This window comes from Acipenser ruthenus, chromosome 10, assembly GCF_902713425.1.
Source record: "Acipenser ruthenus chromosome 10, fAciRut3.2 maternal haplotype, whole genome shotgun sequence".
NCBI classification, from domain to species: domain Eukaryota; kingdom Metazoa; phylum Chordata; class Actinopteri; order Acipenseriformes; family Acipenseridae; genus Acipenser; species Acipenser ruthenus.
In genome coordinates this window covers 22,084,600-22,109,784 of record NC_081198.1, presented here as the reverse complement: position 1 = coordinate 22,109,784, position 25,185 = coordinate 22,084,600, and the positions used below count along the sequence as shown (strand labels likewise).

The 25,185-nt window shown below is 48.4% G+C and overlaps 9 non-coding genes and 4 pseudogenes across 9 annotated transcripts; all 13 read left to right on the top strand.

Annotated features, from left to right (window-relative positions):
- Positions 1-446: 446 nt before the first annotated feature.
- On the top strand, positions 447-637 carry LOC131739016 (U2 spliceosomal RNA). The gene has a single exon (XR_009330184.1). It is a non-coding gene; the product is annotated as a U2 spliceosomal RNA (small nuclear RNA).
- Positions 638-1,248: 611 nt separating this feature from the next.
- LOC131739242 (U2 spliceosomal RNA) lies at positions 1,249-1,439 on the top strand. The gene has a single exon (XR_009330410.1). It is a non-coding gene; the product is annotated as a U2 spliceosomal RNA (small nuclear RNA).
- Positions 1,440-2,036: 597 nt separating this feature from the next.
- LOC131738877 (U2 spliceosomal RNA) lies at positions 2,037-2,153 on the top strand (annotated as a pseudogene).
- A 6,737-nt stretch (positions 2,154-8,890) lies between these two features.
- LOC131738363 (U2 spliceosomal RNA) lies at positions 8,891-9,073 on the top strand. Its single transcript, XR_009329924.1, has one exon. It is a non-coding gene; the product is annotated as a U2 spliceosomal RNA (small nuclear RNA).
- A 1,978-nt stretch (positions 9,074-11,051) lies between these two features.
- LOC131738362 (U2 spliceosomal RNA) lies at positions 11,052-11,234 on the top strand. Its single transcript, XR_009329923.1, has one exon. It is a non-coding gene; the product is annotated as a U2 spliceosomal RNA (small nuclear RNA).
- Positions 11,235-11,832: 598 nt separating this feature from the next.
- Positions 11,833-12,023, top strand: LOC131739305 (U2 spliceosomal RNA). Its single transcript, XR_009330473.1, has one exon. It is a non-coding gene; the product is annotated as a U2 spliceosomal RNA (small nuclear RNA).
- Positions 12,024-12,596: 573 nt separating this feature from the next.
- On the top strand, positions 12,597-12,787 carry LOC131739015 (U2 spliceosomal RNA). Its single transcript, XR_009330183.1, has one exon. It is a non-coding gene; the product is annotated as a U2 spliceosomal RNA (small nuclear RNA).
- Positions 12,788-14,987: 2,200 nt separating this feature from the next.
- On the top strand, positions 14,988-15,191 carry LOC131738448 (U2 spliceosomal RNA; annotated as a pseudogene).
- Positions 15,192-15,789: 598 nt separating this feature from the next.
- Positions 15,790-15,980, top strand: LOC131739014 (U2 spliceosomal RNA). Its single transcript, XR_009330182.1, has one exon. It is a non-coding gene; the product is annotated as a U2 spliceosomal RNA (small nuclear RNA).
- Positions 15,981-16,578: 598 nt separating this feature from the next.
- LOC131738217 (U2 spliceosomal RNA) lies at positions 16,579-16,769 on the top strand. Its single transcript, XR_009329781.1, has one exon. It is a non-coding gene; the product is annotated as a U2 spliceosomal RNA (small nuclear RNA).
- A 587-nt stretch (positions 16,770-17,356) lies between these two features.
- On the top strand, positions 17,357-17,454 carry LOC131738590 (U2 spliceosomal RNA; annotated as a pseudogene).
- A 6,689-nt stretch (positions 17,455-24,143) lies between these two features.
- Positions 24,144-24,298, top strand: LOC131738687 (U2 spliceosomal RNA; annotated as a pseudogene).
- A 572-nt stretch (positions 24,299-24,870) lies between these two features.
- LOC131739013 (U2 spliceosomal RNA) lies at positions 24,871-25,061 on the top strand. The gene has a single exon (XR_009330181.1). It is a non-coding gene; the product is annotated as a U2 spliceosomal RNA (small nuclear RNA).
- Positions 25,062-25,185: the final 124 nt, after the last annotated feature.

Sequence of the window (25,185 nt, the reverse complement as noted above, 5' to 3'; positions counted from 1 at the left end):
TCTCTTTCTCTCTTTCTTTCTCTCTTTCTTTCTTGCTGTCTTTCTTTCTTTTATTCACATGTGGTGATGATGTAGGCAGCAGCAGGTTGTTTCCTGGGAGCATGCAGCTAACCAGACAAGTGTGGTGGAACATGTCCCTATGCCAGGACCTTCTTAGCAAGCCAGCCAGCCAGCGAGGCACAGTTGTAGTTACCCAAGGCACCTTGCACAGCATAGCAGCTTGGCATGACTATTTGTAAGACGCACTCCGCCAGTTTATGTTTTGTTTTTGGTGTTATGTGTGTGTTTTTGCTTTGTTTTGTTTTCTCCTGCTTAAATTGCACATTTCCCCTCTGGAAGCAGCAGCCCGTTTTTTGGGGGTCTGCTTGTGTTTGAAATTTTGCACCCACCTTTGAATCCCCCTGTGCCGTCCGGGCTGGGGGGCCCCGGGCAAGGGCCAAGTCGCCATCGCTTCTCGGCCTTTTGGCTAAGATCAAGTGTAGTATCTGTTCTTATCAGTTTAATATCTGATACGTCCCCTATCAGGGGACCATATATTAAATTGATTTTTGGAATCGGGAGATGGAACAGGGGCTTGCTCCGTCCACTCCACGCATCGGCCCGGTATTGCAGTACCTCCGGGAACGGTGCACACCTTTCTCTAACGTTGGTCAAAGTCAGATCTGGATCTCTCCTGTGAGCATTTTGTCTACCCCTGCTGGAGGGAGAGTGCCAGTGTTGATGCAAGTTTTCCCGCCGTTTTACTTCTTTTTTTTTTCTTTCTCTCTTTCTTTCTCTCTTTCTTTCTTTCTCTCTTTCTTTCTCTCTTTCTCTCTTTCTTTCTCTCTTTCTTTCTTGCTGTCTTTCTTTCTTTTATTCACATGTGGTGATGATGTAGACAGCAGCAGGTTGTTTCCTGGGAGCATGCAGCTAACCAGACAAGTGTGGTGGAACATGTCCCTATGCCAGGACCTTCTTAGCAAGCCAGCCAGCCAGCGAGGCACAGTTGTAGTTACCCAAGGCACCTTGCACAGCATAGCAGCTTGGCATGACTATTTGTAAGACGCACTCCGCCAGTTTATGTTTTGTTTTTGGTGTTATGTGTGTGTTTTTGCTTTGTTTTGTTTTCTCCTGCTTAAATTGCACATTTCCCCTCTGGAAGCAGCAGCCCGTTTTTTGGGGGTCTGCTTGTGCTTGGAATTTTGCACCCACCTTTGAATCCCCCTGTGCCGTCCGGGCTGGGGGGCCCCGGGCAAGGGCCAAGTCGCCATCGCTTCTCGGCCTTTTGGCTAAGATCAAGTGTAGTATCTGTTCTTATCAGTTTAATATCTGATACGTCCCCTATCAGGGGACCATATATTAAATAGATTTTTGGAATCGGGAGATGGAACAGGGGCTTGCTCCGTCCACTCCACGCATCGGCCCGGTATTGCAGTACCTCCGGGAACGGTGCACACCTTTCTCTAACGTTGGTCAAAGTCAGATCTGGATCTCTCCTGTGAGCATTTTGTCTACCCCTGCTGGAGGGAGAGTGCCAGTGTTGATGCAAGTTTTCCCGCCGTTTTACTTCTTTTTTTTTCTTTCTCTCTTTCTTTCTTTCTCTCTTTCTTTCTCTCTTTCTCTCTTTCTTTCTCTCTTTCTTTCTTGCTGTCTTTCTTTCTTTTATTCACATGTGGTGATGATGTAGACAGCAGCAGGTTGTTTCCTGGGAGCATGCAGCTAACCAGACAAGTGTGGTGGAACATGTCCCTATGCCAGGACCTTCTTAGCAAGCCAGCCAGCCAGCGAGGCACAGTTGTAGTTACCCAAGGCACCTTGCACAGCATAGCAGCTTGGCATGACTATTTGTAAGACGCACTCTGCCAGTTTATGTTTTGTTTTTGGTGTTATGTGTGTGTTATTGCTTTGTTTTGTTTCCTCCTGCTTAAATTGCACATTTCCCCTCTGGAAGCAGCAGCCTGTTTTTTGGGGTCTGCTTGTGCTTGGAATTTTGCACCCACCTTTGAATCCCCCTGTGCCGTCCGGGCTGGGGGGCCCCGGGCAAGGGCCAAGTCGCCATCGCTACTCGGCCTTTTGGCTAAGATCAAGTGTAGTATCTGTTCTTATCAGTTGATCAGTTTAATATCTAATATCTTAATATCACTCTGGCTTCTCTTCAGTTCGAATAAATCTTTCTAAGACTAAGGCTTAGAGGGTAGTGGCATTGCCCGCTCCCTCCGAGGGTCTGTGAGAGGTTTGTTCGGGTGAGGAGGAACAGAATTTTTTTTCATTTTTGACTGGCTTTCTTCAGCTCGGCAACTTTTTGGAAGACTAATGCTCAGTCTGGTTTTGGCTTGCCCAATCCAGGCCGAGGGTCTTTCAAGATTTTGTTGACTGTTGAGAGCAGTTTTTTCTTTTTCAGGCGGTTCCAGTTTTTTTCTTTTTCAGGCGGTTCCGGCTTTTCCAGACGTTCCTGGAGTTAGAGAGAAGGAGGACCTACCATCCAGACGACCTTTGAGGACCCTTTGATGACCTAGACGACCTCATCCCCAGCCCTTGATTGTAATCGAGATCCAGACTGAGAGAGCAGCAGGCGCCCAGCAGAGGGCGCCATCTGGGAGGAGCAGAGGGCGGCCCCGGACCCCGAGGAGGCGTCACAGCCACGATTCTTCCTACGTGGTCTCAGTGCCAAGCAGCGCCCCCTACTCCGCCAGGGAAGGACACCATTCACCTGGGGAGGGGGTCCCTCTTGCGAGGCGACCATCTCCTCAGGGACTAAAGTAATAGTTCCTTCAACTGCCCAGATTTGCTGCTTACGTTGTCTCTTTTCCGTAGAGAGAGACAACCCGGACGTCCAGAGGCTTCTCCCACCCCAATCGGAGGAGCCAGCTGAAGGATGGCGTTCCGGCCAACCCAGGAGACCAGGAGGCACAATGCGGTGCGCTTCACAAGGACCCAGCAAGAGGAAACGGAACCAGGACTGACGAGACTGGAGTTCAGCCGGACCATTCTTCAGAGGGGTATGGGTTTTTCCCCTTCTGACTTGAATTGTTTGGTGAAATTGCCAGGGCTTAAGGAAGTGTTTGAGGTCAGTTTTAGGAACCCCCAAAAGTTACAAGAAATGTGGTCCTTTTGGGGGGAGAATAAATATCTCGCTCCATACAAAGAATTTTGTGTGGATGCACTGACAGACAGAGAAATGAAAGTTGTTACTGTCCAATTTTTCAATGAGGCTGTTAGCGACTATGATATTACAACATGGCTTAACCGCTATGGGAGGGTGTCATCAGAAGGGAGGAAAATTACAGACGAAGATGGGGTTTGGACAGGAGCCAGAAAGTGGCTGGTACGCCTCAATGTTGATCCATCGGGCATTGGAGGCGTCCGCCACATTCCAAACTCCATAGTGTTAGGGCCCAACAGAGGGCTGGTATTCTATAATGGGATGCCAAAACTCTGCAGGAAATGTGGGGAATTAGGACACCTGGCGGCCGCATGTACTGTAGTCAAGTGCAGGAACTGCGGCGCCCCCCACGAGACCAGCCACTGCAGAGAAGAGAGGCAGTGCAATTTGTGTGGAAAGAAGGGGCACCTGTTAAAGGACTGCCCCTCTTCCTATGCCAACATGGCCAGAGCCAGCAAGGCAAATACGAACAAGCCTAGGCCTGAGCAGGAAGAGGGAGCAAGTAACAAAGATCAGTCCACATCACCACCAACAGTATCCAAGACCCAGACTCCAGCACCACCATCATCACCAGCACCCCCCTCACCCCCCCGCCCCCGAGACATGTCCCGTTTTACGAGGACCCCTTCCCCCAGCCCAGAGAGAGAGTACAACAGCTACTCCACTAGCTCCTCCAGTAGCTCCTCTGATGCAGAACACGAGGCAGGGAGGGAGCCCGGACCCAGCAGCGCCCCCCCCTGAGTAGGGCCCTCTCAGCGCCAGCACTCCCCCTCGGCTCTCGTTATGACGCCATAAAGATTGAGTCCGTGGGGGAGGAAAGCGAAAGCGACAGTGAAAGTGAGAGTGAGAAGGAGGGGAAGGGAGTGAAGAACCAGCAGAGGGTGGGGAAAAGAAAGGGTAGAGACGAGGGGGGGAAAAGAAAGAAGATCAGGATCAAAGACAGCAAGTTGCAGGTGGCCCCCATAGATCCAAAACCAGATAATGTCCACACAAAGTCCCCAGTCTTGCCCTCGCAGGCAGAGACGGAGGCGAGTGGGATGGCTACACTGCCGCCTAGTGGGCAGGTAGCAGCCAGCCAGGGCATCCCCAGCCAGCCTTCCCAGTCGTTGGCACAAACCCTAGCACACCTCGCAGAAGAGGTGTTCACTAATGCACCGAGGGAGAGGTCGGGGTCAACACCTTCCCTGACCAGCAGTACCTCGGTAGCAATGACCCTCTTCAAGCGAAGGGCCTCCCTTCAAAGCATCCTTGACCCCCTCCCTTGTATGGGCAAAACCAGGGGCCCCCTAGAGGTCCTCCTAGATACAGCACTGGAGGACATGGGAATACCCCTGGACGCGGTAAGCCAGAAGTCTGCTAACAGCTCCAATTCAACAGACGGTAACAGCCAAAGAATGCTGTCTGTCATAACCCCCCCCAGGACAAAGCTGACCCACACGTTCCGAGGGGCCCTGAGCAAGTTCCACCAGACTTACCTTGTGGGGAGTTGAATAGCCCCAACAACTCCACGTACTGTGCATATAAAGACGGTGCCTTCTGGACGAGGCAGCAGTGAGTACCTTCTCAGGGGTGATGGGAGTTGCAAATAAGCCCAAGCCCCCTCGAAGCAAGCGTAGAGCTAAGAGTAGGAAGAGTGTCCCGACATCCCAATCATAGTCACTATGGGGTGGACGCAGCGACTCCTTTTCTTGTTAGCTATCCTGATGGCCCTGATATGTGTGTCTGTTAATGTCAGGAGCATCAGGGAGACACAAAAAAGATTTGATGTACTAAACTATCTAGCTAACTTGAAAGCAGATCTCATCTTTCTGCAGGAGTGTGGTATTTCATCGAGCCCTGATTATAGGGACCTGAAGGAGAGTTGGACCCTGGGGGACTCCTTCTGGTCGGGCTCCAACATAGCCAGAGCCGACGGAGTAGGTATCCTGTTTAAAAACCCATTTATTACCTCCCGCAGCAGCAGGGAGGTAGAACCTGGTAGAATTCTGAGCGTGGATGTGACATACAACAACACTCCCCTCAGACTGGTCAATGTCTACGCACCCACTAACCAAAACGAAAGAGTTCAATTTTTTCCACAGCTGCGTCCACTCCTGCTGGGGAACGTACCCGTCATCGTGTCAGGTGACTTCAATTGTGCTCTGAGGGACGTAGACCGGAGCAGGCCACGCAACGACCGCTCTAGTAGAGTCTTGTCCTCCGTAATATCTGATTTCTCCCTGTGTGATGCAGGTAAGGACCTGGTGCCTCCCTTTACCTGGGTGAGCTCATCTGGGACCTCCTTCTCCCGTATAGATCTCGTCCTGCATACCAGCTCCCTTACGAAGACGGAAGTAGACACCCAGGCCGTCTTCTTCTCTGACCATAGGCTCCTGCAGGTAACATTGCAGGTCCCTCAGACCTCCCAGATGGGGTCAGGGGTTTGGAAATTAAACACCTCCTTACTCGATGACCCCTCCATAGCTGCAGCCTATAAGAGCAGGCTTGTTGAGTGGACCACTTTGCGTGACCTATTCAACTCCCCTATAGAGTGGTGGGAGATGGTCAAAATGAGAACTAAGGGTTATTTCATAGCAGCAGGCAAGAGGAAAGCAAAAGAAAGGAGGGCCAAATATAAACACCTGAATGCTGCCCTCCAGCGTCTGAGCCTGCTTCAGCTTCGGGGGTTCCCTGTAAGCGACGAGATAGCCCAGACCAAGCTAGATCTTTCAGTGCTTTGTAGGGAGGAACAACGAAAGGTCATGCACAATGCAAAAGTGCAAAAAATGGAGGAAGACGAAAAGTGTACTCGCTTCTTCTTCCAGAAAACGAGGGAGAAGCGGCACTTGATGTCCTCCATGCTCGACAGCAGGGGGAGGATAGTAGAGGATAGTGAGGGAGTGAAAAAAGTGGTAGAGAACTTCTATAGGGACCTGTATAACATCAAAGCTACAGATGACACCCTGATAGAGTGGTTCCTGAGCCAGTTGGAGCCTGACTCAGTGCGGGACGACGAGGAGGAGGAGAAGGACCCAGAACTCACGCTGGAGGAGCTCACCCAGGCGGTTAAGACCATGAACACCGGTAAGACGCCAGGTCCAGATGGCATCCCGGGTGAGTATTATCATCTTTTTTGGGACACACTAAAAGTCCATTTAGCGGAGGTCTACAGAGCGGTCTACAAGGAGAAGCGGTTGGGCCCTTCTATGCGGGAGAGTGTAATTACTCTCCTTCATAAGAAAGGGGAAGTTAAAGATCTACGGAATTGGCGCCCAATCAGCCTCCTTTGCGTGGATTACAAGATACTAGCCAAAGCTCTGATGCTCCGGCTACAAGTACACCTCCCTTTGGTCATTGGCCCCGACCAGGCTTGTGGCGTCCCAGGGAGGTCCATCACAGATATTTTAATGTTAACAAGGGACATTCTGGCTTATTCTAGAGAACGGAACCATCCCCTCTGCCTGTTCAACCTTGACCAGGAGAAGGCGTTCGATAGGGTAAGCCATGAATATATGTACAAAGTGATGGACCAGATGAAATTCGCTCCTGGACTTAGGGAGTGGGTTAAAACCATATATACAAACATTAGTACCCGAGTCTTGGTGAACAGGCACCTGACTGGTAAAATATCTATCCAGTCAGGGGTCAGACAGGGTTGCCCACTATCCCCACTGCTATATGTCGTGTGCATTGAACCCCTCCTGCAGGCAATTCGTAGGGATACCAATATAACTGGTTTCCAGCTGCCTGGATCCAACGGGGTCCAGGTCAAAACAACAGCATATATGGACGATGTGTCACTCATTTGCACCAACACATCGTCGGTACCTCGGATTAGTAATATCCTTGAGAAGTACTGCACGGCGACCGGGGCAGTGATTAATAAGTCCAAGAGCGAAGTCTACGTGTCTAAAAATTGGCAGGTAGATAGGGAACTGTCGGACATGTACCCTGTCAAAAAGGACAAAATCAAGATTCTGGGCCTCATTTTCGAGAACAATAGCTCGGGGGCCCAGAGCTGGACGGCGGCCATTAACCAGGTCCGTAAAAAGATTGGCGGATGGAGCACAAGATCCTTAACAATGACGGGTAGAGTATTAATAACCAAGTCTATACTGTTCCCCATCCTCTCTTATGTAGGAAAAATCTTTCCCCCAGACAGGACCACCAAAAAAGTGGTGGACCGCATTATCCACCGCTTTATCTGGGGCAGCAAGATGGAGAGGGTAAAGCGAGCCACCCTGAGTAAAGCCGACAAGAAGGGAGGTAAGGGGGTCCCGGACGTTGTGCAGCTCACCCGAGTGCAGGGGCTCACGCAAACTATCAAGAACATCCAGGCCCTGGACAGGAAGGTATGTTACATGAATCGTTTCTATTTTGCCACCTGTCTCAGGGCCTTGGGCCTCTGCACTATTGATAACACCGTGCCGTACTCCTGGGACCCCCCATTGTATTATAGAACCTTAAGGGACACTATATATAAATTGGGCTTAGATAAAGCAAAATTGGCTTCCTGGGAATACAAGGCTGTAACTAAATATCTTGCCGGTTCCCAGGAAATTGAAAAAGTAGCTACTTTCTCCCTCACCCAAAGCCAAAAAATCTGGGAGAATGTGTCTCACAGCTGCCTCAGTAATGTCCAGAAGGATATAGCATGGAACACCGTCCACAGTGCACTCCCCACTCGAGCGTTCATGTTCAGGAGGGGACTAGCCCAAGTAGAAACATGCCCCTATGCAAAGTGCCGCAAGAGAGAAACACCAGCCCATATCTTCTGGGAGTGTGATGTGGCTGGCAGTGTCTGGCTCTCTGTCTCTGTCTTCCTAAACAGGTTTGCTGACACGGCCAAGATGACCGCTGAGACTGTGCTCTATGGGCCTGCGGGAGGAATCGATACCAGCACAGCTAAGTGCGTTTGGCGTGTCATCAATGTTGTCAAGCAGATCCTGTGGGAAGGCCGTAACGTCTGTGTCTATCACAAGCAGGAGCTAGACACTATCACCACGACCAGAAGGGCACAAACTCTTATCAAGGACTTTGTAATTCTGGACATCCGGACCCTCGGGAAGGACAAGGCCTGCGCGGAGTGGAGGATCGCCGGACTTCAGGACGTGAAGATGGAATAAAGGAAAAAACTGGAACCGCTAGCTCCTAGGAGCGGGACTACGGGGCACCGCTAAGCCTTTTATTTATTTTGTCATGCCAGCATTCCGCCCTTTTTAGCTGGCATGACCGTTTTTGAACGGTGCCCTGGTTTTATGTAGTCTTTTTGTTTCAGTTTTATGGACTTTTATTTGATTTATGTTGAATGTTTTATTTGATTTTGTTTTGTTTTGTTTTATGTATCTTTAAGATTTTTAATGTAAACTATTAAAAGTTACATTTTAAGTGTTTTAAAATTTTAGAATTTTAACTCACTGTTCCACACACTGTCCCTTTTCCCCTGTCCCTGTTTTAGTAATATAGTTTTATGTTCACTTTTGAACTTTTAGAGAGCACTCCCCGGCCCTCACAAGCACTGGTTTTTTATAGATGGTTCTTTTTTTCCAGTCACTTTTAAAACAGCACAGGTTTTTTTCATGTTGATTTTAATCTGTGTCTGTTTTAACCATGTACAAAGCACAATTGTCTTGGTGTTTTTAAATGTGTTTTAAATGCTTTTAAAACAAAATGTATGTCTGTATGCATGAATGTCATCTTTAAAAGAAATGTAAAATGAATGAAAAAACGAATGGGTGTAAATGTAAAAAAATGTAAAATCTCAATAAAAGAGTATTTTGGCTAAGATCAAGTGTAGTATCTGTTCTTATCAGTTTAATATCTGATACGTCCCCTATCAGGGGACCATATATTAAATTGATTTTTGGAATCGGGAGATGGAACAGGGGCTTGCTCCGTCCACTCCACGCATCGGCCCGGTATTGCAGTACCTCCGGGAACGGTGCACACCTTTCTCTAACGTTGGTCAAAGTCAGATCTGGATCTCTCCTGTGAGCATTTTGTCTACCCCTGCTGGAGGGAGAGTGCCAGTGTTGATGCAAGTTTTCCCGCCGTTTTACTTCTTTTTTTTTCTTTCTCTCTTTCTTTCTTTCTCTCTTTCTTTCTCTCTTTCTCTCTTTCTTTCTCTCTTTCTTTCTTGCTGTCTTTCTTTCTTTTATTCACATGTGGTGATGATGTAGACAGCAGCAGGTTGTTTCCTGGGAGCATGCAGCTAACCAGACAAGTGTGGTGGAACATGTCCCTATGACGGGTAGAGTATTAATAACCAAGTCTATACTGTTCCCCATCCTCTCTTATGTAGGAAAAATCTTTCCCCCAGACAGGACCACCAAAAAAGTGGTGGACCGCATTATCCACCGCTTTATCTGGGGCAGCAAGATGGAGAGGGTAAAGCGAGCCACCCTGAGTAAAGCCGACAAGAAGGGAGGTAAGGGGGTCCCGGACGTTGTGCAGCTCACCCGAGTGCAGGGGCTCACGCAAACTATCAAGAACATCCAGGCCCTGGACAGGAAGGTATGTTACATGAATCGTTTCTATTTTGCCACCTGTCTCAGGGCCTTGGGCCTCTGCACTATTGATAACACCGTGCCGTACTCCTGGGACCCCCCATTGTATTATAGAACCTTAAGGGACACTATATATAAATTGGGCTTAGATAAAGCAAAATTGGCTTCCTGGGAATACAAGGCTGTAACTAAATATCTTGCCGGTTCCCAGGAAATTGAAAAAGTAGCTACTTTCTCCCTCACCCAAAGCCAAAAAATCTGGGAGAATGTGTCTCACAGCTGCCTCAGTAATGTCCAGAAGGATATAGCATGGAACACCGTCCACAGTGCACTCCCCACTCGAGCGTTCATGTTCAGGAGGGGACTAGCCCAAGTAGAAACATGCCCCTATGCAAAGTGCCGCAAGAGAGAAACACCAGCCCATATCTTCTGGGAGTGTGATGTGGCTGGCAGTGTCTGGCTCTCTGTCTCTGTCTTCCTAAACAGGTTTGCTGACACGGCCAAGATGACCGCTGAGACTGTGCTCTATGGGCCTGCGGGAGGAATCGATACCAGCACAGCTAAGTGCGTTTGGCGTGTCATCAATGTTGTCAAGCAGATCCTGTGGGAAGGCCGTAACGTCTGTGTCTATCACAAGCAGGAGCTAGACACTATCACCACGACCAGAAGGGCACAAACTCTTATCAAGGACTTTGTAATTCTGGACATCCGGACCCTCGGGAAGGACAAGGCCTGCGCGGAGTGGAGGATCGCCGGACTTCAGGACGTGAAGATGGAATAAAGGAAAAAACTGGAACCGCTAGCTCCTAGGAGCGGGACTACGGGGCACCGCTAAGCCTTTTATTTATTTTGTCATGCCAGCATTCCGCCCTTTTTAGCTGGCATGACCGTTTTTGAACGGTGCCCTGGTTTTATGTAGTCTTTTTGTTTCAGTTTTATGGACTTTTATTTGATTTATGTTGAATGTTTTATTTGATTTTGTTTTGTTTTGTTTTATGTATCTTTAAGATTTTTAATGTAAACTATTAAAAGTTACATTTTAAGTGTTTTAAAATTTTAGAATTTTAACTCACTGTTCCACACACTGTCCCTTTTCCCCTGTCCCTGTTTTAGTAATATAGTTTTATGTTCACTTTTGAACTTTTAGAGAGCACTCCCCGGCCCTCACAAGCACTGGTTTTTTATAGATGGTTCTTTTTTTCCAGTCACTTTTAAAACAGCACAGGTTTTTTTCATGTTGATTTTAATCTGTGTCTGTTTTAACCATGTACAAAGCACAATTGTCTTGGTGTTTTTAAATGTGTTTTAAATGCTTTTAAAACAAAATGTATGTCTGTATGCATGAATGTCATCTTTAAAAGAAATGTAAAATGAATGAAAAAACGAATGGGTGTAAATGTAAAAAAATGTAAAATCTCAATAAAAGAGTATTTTGGCTAAGATCAAGTGTAGTATCTGTTCTTATCAGTTTAATATCTGATACGTCCCCTATCAGGGGACCATATATTAAATTGATTTTTGGAATCGGGAGATGGAACAGGGGCTTGCTCCGTCCACTCCACGCATCGGCCCGGTATTGCAGTACCTCCGGGAACGGTGCACACCTTTCTCTAACGTTGGTCAAAGTCAGATCTGGATCTCTCCTGTGAGCATTTTGTCTACCCCTGCTGGAGGGAGAGTGCCAGTGTTGATGCAAGTTTTCCCGCCGTTTTACTTCTTTTTTTTTCTTTCTCTCTTTCTTTCTTTCTCTCTTTCTTTCTCTCTTTCTCTCTTTCTTTCTCTCTTTCTTTCTTGCTGTCTTTCTTTCTTTTATTCACATGTGGTGATGATGTAGACAGCAGCAGGTTGTTTCCTGGGAGCATGCAGCTAACCAGACAAGTGTGGTGGAACATGTCCCTATGCCAGGACCTTCTTAGCAAGCCAGCCAGCCAGCGAGGCACAGTTGTAGTTACCCAAGGCACCTTGCACAGCATAGCAGCTTGGCATGACTATTTGTAAGACGCACTCCGCCAGTTTATGTTTTGTTTTTGGTGTTATGTGTGTGTTTTTGCTTTGTTTTGTTTTCTCCTGCTTAAATTGCACATTTCCCCTCTGGAAGCAGCAGCCCGTTTTTTTGGGGTCTGCTTGTGCTTGAAATTTTGCACCCACCGTTGAATCCCCCTGTGCCGTCCGGGCTGGGGGGCCCCGGGCAAGGGCCAAGTCGCCATCGCTTCTCGGCCTTTTGGCTAAGATCAAGTGTAGTATCTGTTCTTATCAGTTTAATATCTGATACGTCCCCTCTCAGGGGACCATATATTAAATTGATTTTTGGAATCGGGAGATGGAACAGGGGCTTGCTCCGTCCACTCCACGCATCGGCCCGGTATTGCAGTACCTCCGGGAACGGTGCACACCTTTCTCTAACGTTGGTCAAAGTCAGATCTGGATCTCTCCTGTGAGCATTTTGTCTACCCCTGCTGGAGGGAGAGTGCCAGTGTTGATGCAAGTTTTCCCGCCGTTTTACTTCTTTTTTTTTCTTTCTCTCTTTCTTTCTCTCTTTCTTTCTCTCTTTCTTTCTTGCTGTCTTTCTTTCTTTAATTCACATGTGGTGATGATGTAGACAGCAGCAGGTTGTTTCCTGGGAGCATGCAGCTAACCAGACAAGTGTGGTGGAACATGTCCCTATGCCAGGACCTTCTTAGCAAGCCAGCCAGCCAGCGAGGCACAGTTGTAGTTACCCAAGGCACCTTGCACAGCATAGCAGCTTGGCATGACTATTTGTAGACGCACTCCGCCAGTTTATGTTTTGTTTTTGGTGTTATGTGTGTGTTTTTGCTTTGTTTTGTTTTCTCCTGCTTAAATTGCACATTTCCCCTCTGGAAGCAGCAGCCCGTTTTTTGGGGGTCTGCTTGTGCTTGGAATTTTGCACCCACCTTTGAATCCCCCTGTGCCGTCCGGGCTGGGGGGCCCCGGGCAAGGGCCAAGTCGCCATCGCTTCTCGGCCTTTTGGCTAAGATCAAGTGTAGTATCTGTTCTTATCAGTTTAATATCTGATACGTCCCCTATCAGGGGACCATATATTAAATTGATTTTTGGAATCGGGAGATGGAACAGGGGCTTGCTCCGTCCACTCCACGCATCGGCCCGGTATTGCAGTACCTCCGGGAACGGTGCACACCTTTCTCTAACGTTGGTCAAAGTCAGATCTGGATCTCTCCTGTGAGCATTTTGTCTACCCCTGCTGGAGGGAGAGTGCCAGTGTTGATGCAAGTTTTCCCGCCGTTTTACTTCTTTTTTTTTCTTTCTCTCTTTCTTTCTTTCTCTCTTTCTTTCTCTCTTTCTCTCTTTCTTTCTCTCTTTCTTTCTTGCTGTCTTTCTTTCTTTTATTCACATGTGGTGATGATGTAGACAGCAGCAGGTTGTTTCCTGGGAGCATGCAGCTAACCAGACAAGTGTGGTGGAACATGTCCCTATGCCAGGACCTTCTTAGCAAGCCAGCCAGCCAGCGAGGCACAGTTGTAGTTACCCAAGGCACCTTGCACAGCATAGCAGCTTGGCATGACTATTTGTAAGACGCACTCCGCCAGTTTATGTTTTGTTTTTGGTGTTATGTGTGTGTTTTTGCTTTGTTTTGTTTTCTCCTGCTTAAATTGCACATTTCCCCTCTGGAAGCAGCAGCCCGTTTTATTGGGGTCTGCTTGTGCTTGAAATTTTGCACCCACCTTTGAATCCCCCTGTGCCGTCCGGGCTGGGGGCCCCGGTCAAGGGCCAAGTCGCCATCGCTTCTCGGCCTCTTGGCTCCGATCAAGTGTCTTTGAGAAGGCGAAGGTAATCGATCTGGAAAGCGTGAGCTGGAAGGAATATTACTGACGAGATGGAAGAAGAAGGTCCAAGAGCAAGGAACACCCTGAGGCTCCAGTTGAAGAATCTGACAGGGCTGTGGGGGAGACGGAAATTTGTTTTGGAGATCGTGTTTGGTCTATTTAAACTGAAGGCTGAAGATGTATTGTGTTTGAAGGACAGTGTTGCAAAAGGGAGTTTCGATCTGACCTTGAATAAAGAAGAGGATTGTTGGAAGGCAGTGAAGACCTTTGAGGACAACAAGGAGAAGCTGCCGGCCAGTGTTTTTAACATTGAGCCTATGTTTCTTATGGACTGGAGGACAGTTTTTGTTTCAATGGCCTGCCCTTTTCTGCCGGTGGAGGACATCTCTACGAGGTTGAAGAGGAGCCTGGAACTTAAGAGTGAGTTACCTGTTAAAATGATGGACAGTGAGAGGATTTGGAATGGAGTGTGGAAATATATGGCTAAACTGCACGTCAGGGAGGGGAGGATGATTCACATCCGACCTGACCTGATGATTGGATCGGTGAGGGGGACTGTGTTTTACAGAGGACAGCCAAAGGTGTGTTACAAATGTAACAGAGGAGGTCATCTTGCAGCAGATTGTGAGGAGGTAGTTTGTAAGAACTGTAGCCAAATAGGCCATGTATCCAGGGATTGCCCCAGTGGGACTATATGCAATCTCTGTGGCTCCAAGGAGCATGTCTACAGAGATTGCCCTGAGAGTGCGAGGAGTTATGCTCAGGCGGCGGGACACGGAGGAAAGGAAAAAGAAGAAGCAAAGCAAAAGAAGACAGAGAAAGGGGAAAAACCAGAGAAAAAGGACAATGAGAAGAACAAAGGAGAAAGTGTTGGGGGTGGAGCTTCCAAAGAAGGGGGCGGAATGGCGGGAAACTCTGGTTCAGAAGGGACAAAAGAAAGGGGAGGAGAGTCGAACAGGGAGGCGGAGAAAAAGAGAGGCAGCAGTATGCAGAACAGCCAACAGAAGTCCTCGGAAGGTTCCGGCTCCTCCGTGGATGATTCCATGGAGGGGGTGGAGGGTGTTCAGAGAAAGAGGAAAGTGGATGAGGAAGGGGCAACAGCAAGCTCAAGTTGGGCAAAGAGTGTGGAGGAAGAGGAGGAGAAAAGAAAAAAGAAAGGAGAGTCAGAAACCATGGACAGTGGAAGGGAGGAAGGAATGTCTTCAGAAGAATATATAATGAAGATGTTTTGTGCTAAGGAGTTTGCGGAGTTGTTGGCGTGGAAGGAGAGGATGAGGAAGGGTAGGATTTCTGAACAAGAGTGGAGAAGATATGAGGAGGAGAGACAAAGAGTATTGTTGCATGCACGGTGGAAGGCGGAAGAGGCTTTAAAGAAAGCCAAAAAAAGGATTGAGTTGGAAAATGAGAAAAAGCTTTAGTTCGAGTTTGAGTTGAATATGATGATGATTTTGATGTATCGTTTTTGAGAAATTGAGGGTTTTTTTTAGTATTGTTTTTGAGAAATTGACGTGTTTTTGAGTATTTGATTTTGATGTATTATTTGTGAGAAATTGATGTATTTTTTTTGAGTTTTTGATTAAAATTTAAAAAAAAAAAAAAAAAAAAAAATCTGTTCTTATCAGTTTAATATCTGATACGTCCCCTATCAGGGGACCATATATTAAATTGATTTTTGGAATCGGGAGATGGAACAGGGGCTTGCTCCGTCCACTCCACGCATCGGCCCGGTATTGCAGTACCTCCGGGAACGGTGCACACCTTTCTCTAACGTTGGTCAAAGTCAGATCTGGATCTCTCCTGTGAGCATTTTGTCTACCCCTGCTGGAGGGAGAGTGCCAGTGTTGATGCAAGTTTTCCCGCCGTTTTACTTCTTTTTTTTTCTTTCTCTCTTTCTTTCTTTCTCTCTTTCTTTCTCTCTTTCTCTCTTTCTTTCTCTCTTTCTTTCTTGCTGTCTTTCTTTCTTTTATTCACATGTGGTGATGATGTAGACAGCAGCAGGTTGTTTCCTGGGAGCATGCAGCTAACCAGACAAGTGTGGTGGAACATGTCCCTATGCCAGGACCTTCTTAGCAAGCCAGCCAGCCAGCGAGGCACAGTTGTAGTTACCCAAGGCACCTTGCACAGCATAGCAGCTTGGCATGACTATTTGTAAGACGCACTCCGCCAGTTTATGTTTTGTTTTTGGTGTTATGTGTGTGTTTTTGCTTTGTTTTGTTTTCTCCTGCTTAAATTGCACATTTCCCCTCTGGAAGCAGCAGCCCGTTTTTTGGGGGTCTGCTTGTGCTTGGAATTTTGCACCCACCTTTGAATCCCCCTGTGCCGTCCGGGCTGGGGGGCCCCGGGCAAGGGCCAAGTCGCCATCGCTTCTCGGCCTTTTGGCTAAGATCAAGTGTAGTATCTGTTCTTATCAGTTTAATATCTGATACGTCCCCTATCAGGGGACCATATATTAAATTGATTTTTGGAATCGGGAGATGGAACAGGGGCTTGCTCCGTCCACTCCACGCATCGGCCCGGTATTGCAGTACCTCCGGGAACGGTGCACACCTTTCTCTAACGTTGGTCAAAGTCAGATCTGGATCTCTCCTGTGAGCATTTTGTCTACCCCTGCTGGAGGGAGAGTGCCAGTGTGATGCATGTTTTCCCGCCGTTTTACTTCTTTTTTTTTTTCTTTCTCTCTTTCTTTCTTTCTCTCTTTCTTTCTCTCTTTCTCTCTTTCTTTCTCTCTTTCTTTCTTGCTGTCTTTCTTTCTTTTATTCACATGTGGTGATGATGTAGACAGCAGCAGTTTGTTTCCTGGGAGCATGCAGCTAACCAGACAAGTGTGGTGGAACATGTCCCTATGCCAGGACCTTCTTAGCAAGCCAGCCAGCCAGCGAGGCACAGTTGTAGTTACCCAAGGCACCTTGCACAGCATAGCAGCTTGGCATGACTGTTTGTAAGACGCACTCCGCCAGTTTATGTTTTGTTTTTGGTGTTATGTGTGTGTTTTGCTTTGTTTTGTTTTCTCCTGCTTAAATTGCACATTTCCCCTCTGGAAGCAGCAGCCCGTTTTTTGGGGGTCTGCTTGTGCTTGGAATTTTGCACCCACCTTTGAATCCCCCTGTGCCGTCCGGGCTGGGGGGCCCCGGGCAAGGGCCAAGTCGCCATCGCTTCTCGGCCTTTTGGCTAAGATCAAGTGTAGTATCTGTTCTTATCAGTTTAATATCTGATACATCCCCTATCAGGGGACCATATATTAAATTGATTTTTGGAATCGGGAGATGGAACAGGGGCTTGCTCCGTCCACTCCACGCATCGGCCCGGTATTGCAGTACCTCCGGGAACGGTGCACACCTTTCTCTAACGTTGGTCAAAGTCAGATCTGGATCTCTCCTGTGAGCATTTTGTCTACCCCTGCTGGAGGGAGAGTGCCAGTGTTGATGCAAGTTTTCCCGCCGTTTTACTTCTTTTTTTTTTCTTTCTTTCTTTCTCTCTTTCTTTCTTTCTCTCTTTCTTTCTCTCTTTCTTTCTTGCTGTCTTTCTTTCTTTTATTCACATGTGGTGATGATGTAGACAGCAGCAGGTTGTTTCCTGGGAGCATGCAGCTAACCAGACAAGTGTGGTGGAACATGTCCCTATGCCAGGACCTTCTTAGCAAGCCAGCCAGCCAGCGAGGCACAGTTGTAGTTACCCAAGGCACCTTGCACAGCATAGCAGCTTGGCATGACTATTTGTAAGACGCACTCCGCCAGTTTATGTTTTGTTTTTGGTGTTATGTGTGTGTTTTTGCTTTGTTTTGTTTTCTCCTGCTTAAATTGCACATTTCCCCTCTGGAAGCAGCAGCCCGTTTTTTGGGGGTCTGCTTGTGCTTGGAATTTTGCACCCACCTTTGAATCCCCCTGTGCCGTCCGGGCTGGGGGGCCCCGGGCAAGGGCCAAGTCACCATCGCTTCTCGGCCTTTTGGCTAAGATCAAGTGTAGTATCTGTTCTTATCAGTTTAATATCTGACACTCTGGCTTCTCTTCAGTTCGAATAAATCTTTCTAAGACTAAGGCTTAGAGGGTAGTGGCATTGCCCGCTCCCTCCGAGGGTCTGTGAGAGGTTTGTTCGGGTGAGGAGGAACAGAATTTTTTTTTATTTTTGACTGGCTTTCTTCAGCTCGGCAACTTTTTGGAAGACTAATGCTCAGTCTGGTTTTGGCTTGCCCAATCCAGGCCGAGGGTCTTTCAAGATTTTGTTGACTGTTGAGAGCAGTTTTTTTCTTTTTCAGGCGGTTCCGGCTTTTCCAGACGTTCCTGGAGTTAGAGAGAAGGAGGACCTACCATCCAGACGACCTTTGAGGACCCTTTGATGACCTAGACGACCTCATCCCCAGCCCTTGATTGTAATCGAGATCCAGACCAAGAGAGCAGCAGGCGCCCAGCAGAGGGCGCCATCTGGGAGGAGCAGAGGGCGGCCCCGGACCCCGAGGAGGCGTCACAGCCACGATTCTTCCTACGTGGTCTCGGTGCCAAGCAGCGCCCCCTACTCCGCCAGGGAAGGACACCGTTCACCTGGGGAGGGGGTCCCTCTTGCGAGGCGACCATCTCCTCAGGGACTAAAGTAATAGTTCCTTCAACTGCCCAGATTTGCTGCTTACGTTGTTTCTTTTCCGTAGAGAGAGACAACCCGGACATCCAGAGGCTTCTCCCACCCCAATCGGAGGAGCCAGCTGAAGGATGGCGTTCCGGACAACCCAGGAGACCAGGAGGCACAATGCGGTGCGCTTCACAAGGACCCAGCAAGATGAAACGGAACCAGGACTGACGAGACTGGAGTTCAGCCGGACCATTCTTCAGAGGGGTATGGGTTTTTCCCCTTCTGACTTGAATTGTTTGGTGAAATTGCCAGGGCTTAAGGAAGTGTTTGAGGTCAGTTTTAGGAACCCCCAAAAGTTACAAGAAATGTGGTCCTTTTGGGGGGAGAATAAATATCTCGCTCCATACAAAGAATTTTGTGTGGATGCACTGACAGACAGAGAAATGAAAGTTGTTACTGTCCAATTTTTCAATGAGGCTGTTAGCGACTATGATATTACAACATGGCTTAACCGCTATGGGAGGGTGTCATCAGAAGGGAGGAAAATTACAGATGAAGATGGGGTTTGGACAGGAGCCAGAAAGTGGCTGGTACGCCTTAATGTTGATCCATCGGGCATTGGAGGCGTCCGCCACATTCCAAACTCCATAGTGTTAGGGCCCAACAGAGGGCTGGTATTCTATAATGGGATGCCAAAACTCTGCAGGAAATGTGGGGAATTAGGACACCTGGCGGCCGCGTGTACTGTAGTCAAGTTCAGGAACTGCGGCGCCCCCCACGAGACCAGCCACTGCAGAGAAGAGAGGCAGTGCAATTTGTGTGGAAAGAAGGGGCACCTGTTTAAGGACTGCCCCTCTTCCTATGCCAACATGGCCAGAGCCAGCAAGGCAAACACGAACAAGCCTAGGCCTGAGCAGGAAGAGGGAGCAAGTAACAAAGATCAGTCCACATCACCACCAACAGTATCCAAGACCCAGACTCCAGCACCACCATCATCACCAGCACCCCCCTCACCCCCCCGCCCCCGAGACATGTCCCGTTTTACGAGGACCCCTTCCCCCAGCCCAGAGAGAGATTACAACAGCCAATCCACTAGCTCCTCCAGTAGCTCCTCTGATGCAGAACACGAGGCAGGGAGGGAGCCCGGACCCAGCAGCGCCCCCCCCCTGAGTAGGGCCCTCTCAGCGCCAGCACTCCCCCTCGGCTCTCGTTATGACGCCATAAGGATTGAGTCCGTGGGGGAGGAAAGCGAAAGCGACAGTGAAAGTGAGAGTGAGAAGGAGGGGAAGGGAGTGAAGAACCAGCAGAGGGTGGGGAAAAGAAAGGGTAGAGACGAGGGGGGGAAAAGAAAGAAGATCAGGATCAAAGACAGCAAGTTGCAGGTGGCCCCCATAGATCCAAAACCAGCTAATGTCCACACAAAGTCCCCAGTCTTGCCCTCGCAGGCAGAGATGGAGGCGAGTGGGACGGCTACACTGCCGCCTAGTGGGCAGGTAGCAGCCAGCCAGGGCATCCCCAGCCAGCCTTCCCAGTCGTTGGCACAAACCCTAGCACACCTCGCAGAAGAGGTGTTCACTAATGCACCGAGGGAGAGGTCGGGGTCAACACCTTCCCTGACCAGCAGTACCTCGGTAGCAATGACCCTCTTCAAGCGAAGGGCCTCCCTTCAAAGCATCCTTGACCCCCTCCCTTGTATGGGCAAAACCAGGGGCCCCCTAGAGGTCCTCCTAGATACAGCACTGGAGGACATGGGAATACCCCTGGACGCGGTAAGCCAGAAGTCTGCTAACAGCCCCAATTCAACAGACGGTAACAGCCAAAGAATGCTGTCTGTCATAACCCCCCCCCAGGACAAAGCTGACCCACACGTTCCGAGGGGCCCTGAGCAAGTTCCACCAGACTTACCTTGTGGGGAGTTGAATAGCCCCAACAACTCCACGTACTGTGCATATAAAGACGGTGCCTTCTTGGACGAGGCAGCAGTGAGTACCTTCTCAGGGGTGATGGGAGTTGCAAATAAGCCCAAGCCCCCTCGAAGCAAGCGTAGAGCTAAGAGTAGGAAGAGTGTCCCGACCTCCCAATCATAGTCGCTATGGGGTGGACGCAGCGACTCCTTTTCTTGTTAGCTACCCTGATGGCCCTGATATGTGTGTCTGTTAATGTCAGGAGCATCAGGGAGACACAAAAAAGATTTGATGTACTAAACTATCTAGATAACTTGAAAGCAGATCTCATCTTTCTGCAGGAGTGTGGTATTTCGTCGAGCCCTGATTATAGGGACCTGAAGGAGAGTTGGACCCTGGGGGACTCCTTCTGGTCGGGCTCCAACATAGCCAGAGCCGACGGAGTAGGTATCCTGTTTAAAAACCCATTTATTACCTCCCGCAGCAGCAGGGAGGTAGAACCTGGTAGAATTCTGAGCGTGGATGTGACATACAACAACACTCCCCTCAGACTGGTCAATGTCTACGCACCCACTAACCAAAACGAAAGAGTTCATTTTTTTCCACAGCTGCGTCCACTCCTGCTGGGGAACGTACCCGTCATCGTGTCAGGTGACTTCAATTGTGCTCTGAGGGACGTAGACCGGAGCAGGCCACGCAACGACCGCTCTAGTAGAGTTTTGTCCTCCGTAATATCTGATTTCTCCCTGTGTGATGCAGGTAAGGACCTGGTGCCTCCCTTTACCTGGGTGAGCTCATCTGGGACCTCCTTCTCCCGTATAGATCTCGTCCTGCATACCAGCTTCCTTACGAAGACGGCAGTAGACACCCAGGCCGTCTTCTTCTCTGACCATAGGCTCCTGCAGGTAACATTGCAGGTCCCTCAGACCTCCCAGATGGGGTCAGGGGTCTGGAAATTAAACACCTCCTTACTCGATGACCCCTCCATAGCTGCAGCCTATAAGAGCAGGCTTGTTGAGTGGACCACTTTGCGTGACCTATTCAACTCCCCTATAGAGTGGTGGGAGATGGTCAAAATCAGAACTAAGGGTTATTTCATAGCAGCAGGCAAGAGGAAAGCAAAAGAAAGGAGGGCCAAATATAAATACCTGAATGCTGCCCTCCAGCGTCTGAGCCTGCTTCAGCTTCGGGGGTTCCCTGTAAGCGACGAGATAGCCCAGACCAAGCTAGATCTTTCAATGCTTTGTAGGGAGGAACAACGAAAGGTCATGCACAATGCAAAAGTGCAAAAAATGGAGGAAGACGAAAAGTGTACTCGCTTCTTCTTCCAGAAAACGAGGGAGAAGCGGCACTTGATGTCCTCCATGCTCGACAGCAGGGGGAGGATAGTAGAGGATAGTGAGGGAGTGAAAAAAGTGGTAGAGAACTTCTATAGGGACCTGTATAACATCAAAGCTACAGATGACACCCTGATAGAGTGGTTCCTGAGCCAGTTGGAGCCTGACTCAGTGCGGGACGACGAGGAGGAGGAGAAGGACCCAGAACTCACGCTGGAGGAGCTCACCCAGGCGGTTAAGACCATGAACACCGGTAAGACGCCAGGTCCAGATGGCATCCCGGGTGAGTATTACCATCTTTTTTGGGACACGCTAAAAGTCAATTTAGCGGAGGTCTACAGAGCGGTCTACAGGGAGAAGCGGTTGGGCCCTTCTATGCGGGAGAGTGTAATTACTCTCCTTCATAAGAAAGGGGAAGTTAAAGATCTACGGAATTGGCGCCCAATCAGCCTCCTTTGCGTGGATTACAAGATACTAGCCAAAGCTCTGATGCTCCGGCTACAAGTACACCTCCCTTTGGTCATTGGCCCCGACCAGGCTTGTGGCGTCCCAGGGAGGTCCATCACGGATATTTTAATGTTAACAAGGGACATTCTGGCTTATTCTAGAGAACGGAACCATCCCCTCTGCCTGTTCAACCTTGACCAGGAGAAGGCGTTCGATAGGGTAAGCCATGAATATATGTACAAAGTGATGGACCAGATGAAATTCGCTCCTGGACTTAGGGAGTGGGTTAAAACCATATATACAAACATTAGTACCCGAGTCTTGGTGAACAGGCACCTGACTGGTAAAATATCTATCCAGTCAGGGGTCAGACAGGGTTGCCCACTATCCCCACTGCTATATGTCGTGTGCATTGAACCCCTCCTGCAGGCAATTCGTAGGGATACCAATATAACTGGTTTCCAGCTGCCTGGATCCAACGGGGTCCAGGTCAAAACAACAGCATATATGGACGATGTGTCACTCATTTGCACCAACACATCGTCGGTACCTCGGATTAGTAATATCCTTGAGAAGTACTGCACGGCGACCGGGGCAGTGATTAATAAGTCCAAGAGCGAAGTCTACGTGTCTAAAAATTGGCAGGTAGATAGGGAACTGTCGGACATGTACCCTGTCAAAAAGGACAAAATCAAGATTCTGGGCCTCATTTTCGAGAACAATAGCTCGGGGGCCCAGAGCTGGACGGCGGCCATTAACCAGGTCCGTAAAAAGATTGGCGGATGGAGCACAAGATCCTTAACAATGACGGGTAGAGTATTAATAACCAAGTCTATACTGTTCCCCATCCTCTCTTATGTAGGAAAAATCTTTCCCCCAGACAGGACCACCAAAAAAGTGGTGGACCGCATTATCCACCGCTTTATCTGGGGCAGCAAGATGGAGAGGGTAAAGCGAGCCACCCTGAGTAAAGCCGACAAGAAGGGAGGTAGGGGGTCCCGGACATTGTGCAGCTCACCCGAGTGCAGGGGCTCACGCAAACTATCAAGAACATCCAGGCCCTGGACAGGAAGGTATGTTACATGAATCGTTTCTATTTTGCCACCTGTCTCAGGGCCTTGGGCCTCTGCACTATTGATAACACCGTGCCGTACTCCTGGGACCCCCCATTGTATTATAGAACCTTAAGGGACACTATATATAAATTGGGCTTAGATAAAGCAAAATTGGCCTCCTGGGAATACAAGGCTGTAACTAAACATCTTGCCGGTTCCCAGGAAATTGAAAAAGTAGCTACTTTCTCCCTCACCCAAAGCCAAAAAATCTGGGAGAATGTGTCTCACAGCTGCCTCAGTAATGTCCAGAAGGATATAGCATGGAACACCGTCCACAGTGCACTCCCCACTCGAGCGTTCATGTTCAGGAGGGGACTAGCCCAAGTAGAAACATGCCCCTATGCAAAGTGCCGCAAGAGAGAAACACCAGCCCATATCTTCTGGGAGTGTGATGTGGCTGGCAGTGTCTGGCTCTCTGTCTCTGTCTTCCTAAACAGGTTTGCTGACACGGCCAAGATGACCGCTGAGACTGTGCTCTATGGGCCTGCGGGAGGAATCACTACCAGCACAGCTAAGTGCGTTTGGCGTGTCATCAATGTTGTCAAGCAGATCCTGTGGGAAGGCCGTAACGTCTGTGTCTATCACAAGCAGGAGCTAGACACTATCACCACGACCAGAAGGGCACAAACTCTTATCAAGGACTTTGTAATTCTGGACATCCGGACCCTCGGGAAGGACAAGGCCTGCGCGGAGTGGAGGATCGCCGGACTTCAGGACGTGAAGATGGAATAAAGGAAAAAACTGGAACCGCTAGCTCCTAGGAGCGGGACTACGGGGCACCGCTAAGCCTTTTATTTATTTTGTCATGCCAGCATTCCGCCCTTTTTAGCTGGCATGACCGTTTTTCAACGGTGCCCTGGTTTTATGTAGTCTTTTTGTTTCAGTTTTATGGACCTTTGATTTAATTTGAATGTTTTATTTGATTTTGTTTTGTTTTGTTTTATGTATCTTTAAGATTTTTAATGTAAACTATTAAAAGTTACATTTTAAGTGTTTTAAAATTTTAGAATTTTAACTCACTGTTTATACACTGTCCCTTTTCCCCTGTCCCTGTTTTAGATCTAGGTTTATGTTCACTTTTTTAGAGAGCACTCCCCGGCCCTCACAAGCACTGGTTTTTTATAGATGGTTCTTTTTTTCCAGTCACTTTTAAAACAGCACAGGTTTTTTTCATGTTGATTTTAATCTGTGTCTGTTTTAACCATGTACAAAGCACAATTGTCTTGGTGTTTTTAAATGTATTTTAAATGCTTTTAAAACAAAATGTATGTCTGTATGCATGAATGTCATCTTTAAAAGAAATGTAAAATGAATGAAAAAACGAATGGGTGTAAATGTAAAAAATGTAAAATCTCAATAAAAGAGTATTAATATCTGATACGTCCCCTATCAGGGGACCATATATTAAATTGATTTTTGGAATCGGGAGATGGAACAGGGGCTTGCTCCGTCCACTCCACGCATCGGCCCGGTATTGCAGTACCTCCGGGAACGGTGCACACCTTTCTCTAACGTTGGTCAAAGTCAGATCTGGATCTCTCCTGTGAGCATTTTGTCTACCCCTGCTGGAGGGAGAGTGCCAGTGTTGATGCAAGTTTTCCCGCCGTTTTACTTCTTTTTTTTTTCTTTCTCTCTTTCTTTCTCTCTTTCTTTCTCTTTCTTTCTTGCTTTCTTTCTTTCTTTTATTCACATGTGGTGATGATGTAGACAGCAGCAGTTTGTTTCCTGGGAGCATGCAGCTAACCAGACAAGTGTGGTGGAACATGTCCCTATGCCAGGACCTTCTTAGCAAGCCAGCCAGCCAGCGAGGCACAGTTTTAGTTACCAAGGCACCTTGCACAGCATAGCAGCTTGGCATGACTATTTGTAAGACGCACTCCGCCAGTTTATGTTTTGTTTTTGGTGTTATGTGTGTGTTTTTGCTTTGTTTTGTTTTCTCCTGCTTAAATTGCACATTTCCCCTCTGGAAGCAGCAGCCCGTTTTTTGGGGGTCTGCTTGTGCTTGGAATTTTGCACCCACCTTTGAATCCCCCTGTGCCGTCCGGGCTGGGGGGCCCCGGGCAAGGGCCAAGTCGCCATCGCTTCTCGGCCTTTTGGCTAAGATCAAGTGTAGTATCTGTTCTTATCAGTTTAATATCTGATACGTCCCCTATCAGGGGACCATATATTAAATTGATTTTTGGAATCGGGAGATGGAACAGGGGCTTGCTCCGTCCACTCCACGCATCGGCCCGGTATTGCAGTACCTCCGGGAACGGTGCACACCTTTCTCTAACGTTGGTCAAAGTCAGATCTGGATCTCTCCTGTGAGCATTTTGTCTACCCCTGCTGGAGGGAGAGTGCCAGTGTTGATGCAAGTTTTCCCGCCGTTTAACTTCTTTTTCTTTCTTTC